This window comes from Triticum urartu, chromosome 4A (assembly GCF_056163025.1).
Source record: "Triticum urartu cultivar PI428250 chromosome 4A, HENAU_Tu73, whole genome shotgun sequence".
In the NCBI taxonomy this organism is placed as follows: domain Eukaryota; kingdom Viridiplantae; phylum Streptophyta; class Magnoliopsida; order Poales; family Poaceae; genus Triticum; species Triticum urartu.
The window spans coordinates 9,164,567-9,172,677 of record NC_141876.1 but is presented as its reverse complement, the minus strand read 5'-3'; the positions used below and the strand labels follow the sequence as shown (position 1 = coordinate 9,172,677).

General features: G+C 43.6%; 1 pseudogene; it reads left to right on the top strand.

Moving 5' to 3' along the window:
• The first annotated feature begins 6,066 nt into the window (after positions 1-6,066).
• On the top strand, positions 6,067-8,111 carry LOC147974372 (uncharacterized; annotated as a pseudogene).

Genomic DNA, 8,111 nt, shown 5'->3' with positions numbered 1-8,111 from the left:
ATAGTGCAACTTATTTGTGGCACTGCTGTTTAGGTCATATCGGTGTAAAGCGCATGAAGAAACTCCATACTGATGGACTTTTGGAACCACTTGATTATGAATCACTTGGTACTTGCGAACCGTGCCTCATGGGCAAGATGACTAAAATGTCGTTCTCCGGTACTATGGAGAGAGCAACAGATTTGTTAGAAATCCTACATACAGATGTATGTGGTCCAATGAATGTTGAGGCTCGTGGCGGATATCATTATTTTCTCACCTTCACAGATGATTTAAGCAGATATGGGTATATCTACTTAATGAAACATAAGTCTGAAACGTTTGAAAAGTTCAAAGAATTTCAGACTGAAGTTGAAAATCATCGTAACAAGAAAATAAAGTTTCTACGATCTGATCGTGGAGGAGAATATTTGAGTTATGAGTTTAGTCTTCATTTGAAACAATGCGGAATAGTTTCGCAACTCACGCCACCCGGAACACCACAACGTAATGGTGTGTCCGAACGTCGTAATCGTACTTTACTAGATATGGTGCGATCTATGATGTCTCTTACCGATTTACCGCTATCATTTTGGGGTTATGCTTTAGAGACGGCCGCATTCACATTAAATAGGGCACCATCAAAATCTGTTGAGATGACGCCTTATGAAATGTGGTTTGGCAAGAAACCAAAGTTGTCGTTTCTGAAAGTTTGGGGCTGCGATGCTTATGTGAAAAAGCTTCAACCTGATAAGCTCGAACCCAAATCAGAGAAATGTGTCTTCATAGGATACCCAAAGGAGACTGTTGGGTACACCTTCTATCACAGATCCGAAGGCAAGACTTTTGTTGCCAAATTCGGAGTTTTTCTAGAGAAGGAGTTTCTCTCGAAAGAAGTGAGTGGGAGGAAAGTAGAACTTGATGAGGTAACTGTACCTGCTCCCTTATTGGAAAGTAGTTCATCACAGAAACTAGTTTCTGGGACACCTACACCAAGTAGTGAGGCAGTTAATGATGATGATCATGAAATTTCAGATCAAGTTGTTACTGAACCTCGTAGGTCAACCAGAGTAAGATCCGCACCAGGGTGGTACGGTAATCCTGTTCTGGAAGTTATGTTACTAGACCATGACGAACCTACGAACTATGAAGAAGCGATGGTGAGCCCAAATTCCGCAAAATGGCTTGAGGCCATGAAATCTGAGATGGGATCCATGTATGAGAACAAAGTGTGGACTTTGGTTGACTTGCCCGATGATCGGCGAGCAATTGAGAATAAATGGATCTTCAAGAAGAAAACTAACGCTGACGGTAATGTTACTGTCTATAAAGCTCAACTTGTTGCAAAAGGTTTTCGACAAGTTCAAGGGATTGACTACGATGAGACCTTCTCACCCGTAGCGATGCTTAAGTATGTCCGAATCATGTTAGCAATTGCCACATTTTATGATTATGAAATTTGGCAAATGGATGTCAAAACTGCATTCCTGAATGGATTTCTGGAAGAAGAGTTGTATATGATGCAACCGGAAGGTTTTGTCGATCCAAAGGGAGCTAACAAAGTGTGCAAGCTCCAGCAATCCATTTATGGACTGGTGCAAGCCTCTTGGAGTTGGAATAAACACTTTGATAGTGTGATCAAAGCATTTGGTTTTGTACAGACTTTTGGAGAAGCCTGTATTTACAAGAAAGTGAGTGGGAGCTCTGTAGCATTTCTAATATTATATGTGGATGACATATTGCTGATTGGAAATGATATAGAATTTCTGGATAGCATAAAGGGATACTTGAACAAGAGTTTTTCAATGAAAGACCTTGGAGAAGCTACTTATATATTGGGTATCAAGATCTATAGAGATAGATCAAGACGCTTAATTGGACTTTCACAAAGCACATACCTTGACAAAGTTTTGAAGAAGTTCAAAATGGATCAAGCAAAGAAAGGGTTCTTGCCTGTGTTACAAGGTGTGAAGTTGAGTAAGACTCAATGCCCGACCACTGTAGAAGATAGAGAGAAGATAAAAGATGTTCCCTATGCTTCAGCCATAGGCTCTATCATGTATGCAATGTTGTGTACCAGACCTGATGTGTGCCTTGCTATAAGTTTAGCAGGGAGGTACCAAAGTAATCCAGGAGTGGATCACTGGACAGCGGTCAAGAACATCCTGAAATACCTGAAAAGGACTAAGGATATGTTTCTCGTTTATGGAGGTGACAAAGAGCTCATAGTAAATGGTTACGTTGATGCAAGCTTTGAAACTGATCTGGACGATTCTAAATCGCAAACCGGATATGTGTTTACATTGAACGGTGGAGCTGTCAGTTGGTGCAGTTCTAAACAAAGCATGGTGGCGGGATCTACGTGTGAAGCGGAGTACATAGCTGCTTCAGAAGCAGCAAATGAAGGAGTCTGGATGAAGGAGTTCATATCCGATCTAGGTGTCATACCTAGTGCATCGGGTCCAATGAAAATCTTTTGTGACAATACTGGTGCAATTGCCTTGGTGAAGGAATCCAGATTTCACAAAAGAACCAAGCACATCAGGAGACGCTTCAATTCCATCCGGATTTACTCCAGTTGGGAGACATAGAAATTTGCAAGATACATACGGATCTGAATGTTGCAGACCCGTTGACTAAGCCTCTTCCACGAGCAAAACATGATCAGCACCAAGGCTCCATGGGTGTTAGAATCATTACTGTGTAATCTAGATTATTGACTCTAGTGCAAGTGGGAGACTAAAGGAAATATGCCCTAGAGGCAATAATAAAGTTATTATTTATTTCCTTATATCATGATAAATGTTTATTATTCATGCTAGAATTGTATTAACCGGAAACATAATACATGTGTGAATACACAGACAAACATAGTGTCACTAGTATGCCTCTACTTGACTAGCTCGTTGATCAAAGATGGTTAAGTTTCCTAGCCATTGACATGGGTTGTCATTTGATTAACGGGATCACATCATTAGGAGAATGATGCGATTGACTTGACCCATTCCGTTAGCTTAACACTCGATCGTTTAGTATGTTGCTATTGCTTTCTTCATGACTTATACATGTTCCTATGACTATGAGATTATGCAACTCCCGTTTATCGGAGGAATGCTACCTCTTGAGCTTGCGTTGGATTTCCCCGAAGAGGAAAGGATGATGCAGCAGAGTAGCATAAGTATTTCCCTCAGTTTTTGAGAACCAAGGTATCAATCCAGTAGGAGGCTACACGCAAGTTCCTCGTACCTACACAAAAACAATAGCTCAACGCAACCAACGCGATTAGGGGTTGTCAATCCCTTCACGGTCACTTACGAGAGTGAGATCTGATAGAGATGATAGATAATATTTTTTGTATTTTTGATATAGAGATGCAAAGTAAAAAGTAAAAGGCAAAGTAAAAAAGCAAAGTAGTAATAAAGTGATGGAGATTGATATGATGAGAATAGACCCGGGGGCCATAGGTTTCACTAGTGGCTTCTCTCAAGAGCATAAGTATTCTACGGTGGGTGAACAAATTACTATTGAGCAATTGACAGAATTGAGCATAGTTATGAGAATATCTAGGTATGATCATGTATATAGGCATCACGTCCAAGACAAGTAGACTGACTCCTGCCTGCATCTACTACTATTACTCCACTCATCGACCGCTATCCAGCATGCATCTAGAGTATTAAGTTAAAAACAGAGTAACGCCTTAAGCAAGATGACATGATGTAGAGAGATAAATTCATGCAATATGAAATAAACCCCATCTTGTTATCCTCGATGGCAACGATGCAATACGTGCCTTGTTGCCCCTTCTGTCACTGGGAAAGGACACCGCAAGATCGAACCCAAAGCTAAGCACTTCTCCCATGGCAAGAAAAACCAATCTAGTAGGCCAAACCAAACTGATAATTCGAAGAGGCTTGCAAAGATAACCAATCATACATAAAAGAACTCAGAGAAGATTCAAATATTATTCATAGATAGACTTGATCATAAACCCACAATTCATCGGTCTCAATAAACACACCGCAAAAAAAGAAGATTACATCGAATAGATCTCCACGAGAGAGGGGGGGAACATTGTATTGAGATCCAAAAACAGAGAAGAAGCCATCTAGCTACTAACTATGGACCCGAAGGTCTGAGGTAAACTACTCACACTTCATCGGAGAGGCTATGATGATGTAGAAGCCCTCCGTGATGACGGCCCTCTCCGGCGGAGCTCCGGAACAGGCCCCAAGATGGGATCTCGTGGATACAGAAAGTTGCGGCGGTGGAATTAGGTTTTTGGCTCCGTATCTGATCGTTTGGGGGTACGTAGGGGGCCCACGAGGCAGGGGGCGCGCCCTAGGTGGGGCGCGCCCCACCCTCGTGACCGCCTCTTGGCTCCCTTGGAGTAGGGTCCAGGTCTCCTGGATCACGTTTGGTGAGAAGATCACGTTCCCGAAGGTTTCATTCCGTTTGGACTCCGTTTGATATTCCGTTTCTTCGAAACACTGAAATAGGCAAAAAAAACAGCAATTCTGGGTTGGGCCTCCGGTTAATAGGTTAGTCCCAAAAATAATATAAAAGTGGAAAATAAAGCCCAATATAGTCCAAAGCAGTAGATAATATAGCATGGAGCAATAAAAAATTATAGATACGTTGGAGACGTATCAAGGAACACTTTGTGTGCTACCAAACGTCACAACGTAACTGGGTGATTATAAAGGTGCTCTACAGGTGTCTCCAAAGGTACTTGTTGGGTTGGCGTATTTCGAGATTAGGATTTTTCACTCCGATCATCGGAGAGGTATCTCTGGGTCCTCTCGATAATGCACATCACTTAAGCCTTGCCGGTAACGAGATTGAACTAGGTATTGAGATTGCAACTAATGAGTTAGTTGCGGGATGATGCATTACGGAACGAGTAAAGAGACTTGCCGGTAACGAGATTGAACTAGGTATTGAGATACCGATGATCGAATCTCGGGCAAGTAACATACCGATGACAAAGGGAACAACGTATGTTGTTATGCGGTCTGACCGATAAAGATCTTCGTAGAATATGTGGGAGCCAATATGAGCATCCAGGTTCCGCTATTGGTTATTGACCGGAGACGTGTCTCGGTCATGTCTACATAGTTCTCGAACCTGTAGGGTCCGCACGCTTAACGTTTCGATGACAGTTATATTATGAGTTTATATGTTTTGATGTACCGAAGGTTGTTCGGAGTCCCGGATGTGATCACGGACATGACGAGGAGTCTCGAAATGGTCGAGACATGAAGATTGATATATTGGAAGCATATGTTTGGATGTCGGAAGTGTTCCAGGTGAAATCGGGATTTTACCAGAGTACCGGGAGGTTACGGGAACCCCCCGGGAGCTTAATGGGCCATAGTGGGCCTTGTGGAGAAGAGGAGAGGCAGCCAGGGCAGGGCCGCGCGCCCCTCCCCTCCTTGTCCGAATAGGACAAGGAGAGGGGGCGGCGCCCCCCCCTCCCCCTTTCCTTCCTCTCTCCCTCCTCTTTCCCCCTCCACTCCTAGTCCAACAAGGAAAAGGGAGGGAGTCCTACTCCCGGTAGGAGTAGGACTCCTCCTGGCGCGCCCCCTCTAGGCCGGCCGCACCTCCCCCCTTGCTCCTTTATATACGGGGGCAGGAGGGCACCCTAGAGACAACAATTGATCGTTTGATCTTTTAGCCGTGTGCGGTGCCCCCCCTCCACCATAGTCCACCTCGATAATAATGTAGCGATACTTAGGCGAAGCCCTGCGTCGGTAGAACATCATCATCGTCACCATGCCGTCGTGTTGACGAAACTCTCCCTCAACACCCGGCTGGATCGGAGTTCGAGGGACGTCATCAGGCTGAACGTGTGCTGAACTGGGAGGTGCCGTACGTTCGGTACTTGATCGGTCGGATTGTGAAGACGTACGACTACATCAACCGCGTTGTGCAAACACTTTCGCTTTCGGTCTACGAGGGTACGTGGACAACACTCTCCCCTCTCGTTGCCATGCATCACCATGATCTTGCGTGTGCGTAGGAATTTTTTTGAAATTACTACGTTCCCTAACAGCAATAACATTTGATACAACGTACCAGGCAAACATGTATGATATGCCATTCGGCCTATTTGTTGGAGTGAATAATCACTTCCAGAGCGTTATATTTGATAGTGTTCGGGTGAGAGATGAGACAATTGAAACTTTCCAGTGGGTATTCACTGAATTCATCCGCATGATGGGCGGAAAGCATCCAAAAACAATACTAACTGGTAAGGAAATATCTGAAGTATGTATTGAATAAAATTTTGTACATCTTTCACCATCACATGCAACTACTTTGCATTCGACTTACATAATTCATGCCGTGTCATGTATATGCAGATCAATGCAGAGGCCATGCCTGATACTACTTACCGATTGTACAAGTGGCATGTGCTGAAGAAAGCAAAAGAACACATTGGTTCATATTACACAAAGCGCGGCAAATTCAGGTCAGAATTTCACAAGATAATACATCACATGCTGACAATTGATGAATTTGAGACTGCATGGAAACAACTAACAGAAACATACGGTCTCTAAAAACACCATTACTTGACCCAAATATATGAAACGCGAGAAAAATGGGCTTCTGAATGTGCAGGTAGAGCCGCTTCACGACGATCTCTTTTTGATAGAGGGGCAAGTGAGAACTACGAAAAGAGGCGAACGAAGCTAGTAAGTTTTAGAGAAAATGCTGCTCATATGTCATTAATGCCTGGTGCGAACCATCGGCCTGATGGAACTTCTGAATGTGCAGGTAGCCCCAGTAATGAAAATAAACACACCGCTGGAGTTCCAAGCTAGCAATATCTACACTCGAGCCATGATTGAAAAGTTCGGGAAAATTATATATGAAGCATGACAGTACAAAGTAGAAAAGGTCAACAAAGGGAAAACCTACTTCGTGTGACGGTACCATCCAGAAAAATATGAAAAGCAGTGCAGGATTATGTACAAAGTTGAAGTTGTTGATGAAGGAGCAAAGTTGATATGTGAGTGTGCTAATTTCGAGCACATGGGCTTGCTTTGCTGGCATGCAGTTAAGGTAACTACACAAATTATTATCCTGTAGACACAAGTCACCTTATTTGTCTTAATTACCAGATTTACTAATTTGAGGTATACATGACATAGGTCCTCGATTTCCTCGGCATAGACCATATACCTGCAAAACATATTCTGAAACGGTGGACAAAGGATGCAAGAGACTTGCTGCCAGCCCACCTGTCACATCTTCAGAAGGATAGCATTTCCATAAATTCAATAACATTCAGGCATTCAAATTTGTACACACATGCACTTGAAGTGGTGAAGCTAGGAGATGCAAGTCCATAAGCATATAAGTGTGCAGTGGACTTGTTGAAGACAGCAATGGGTAACTAACACCAATAGCTCCTGTGCGTGATGGAATGGGATTGGAAGACAGAATTCAGCAACCAAAGAAGAAAGGTAAAGAAGTTCTTCCAGCAATTGCCCAATACAGCGGCTATGCAAGTGATGCAGACGGAAGTGCAATTAGAAACTTTGTAGGGTTAAAAGCTCTGGAACAAAAAAGAAAGGTCGGGCGACCAACCAGCAGCAGGGACAAACCTCCATACGATGATCACGGTGCAAAAAGCAAGAAGTTCAGCCAACGAGCAACTGCACAAGATGCTGACAAATGCGGCACAAGTAAACGGACACGTTTCTATAGTATATGCCGAGAGCCAGGTCACAAGAGCACGACCTGCCCACAAAGAGGAGATCTTCCCCAAAAGAAAGGAAAGAGGCAAAATGCTCAAATTCTGGCGTTGGAGGGCACACGAGAAACACCTGCAACAATCCAAAAGTTGTGTTGCATGTTGTTGAAAAGATTACTTTTGAGCCAAATGGAATTCCTTAGACTGAATTAGTATGATCTCTGTTGTTGAGGACTCGGTAGGCTGGGACAGCACCCTATCACCACTACCCAGCATCTCCACCACCTTCCACATTGGTGGTATGAGGTTTGGCGACGCCTGCACACACAACAGCCCGACTTGGAACACCTTGAGAGCTTCTGCCTCCTAGCATTGGTCGCGGAGGTTTGGGTCCAGGATCTCCATCAGGGTGTCGGTGTTGTAGTGC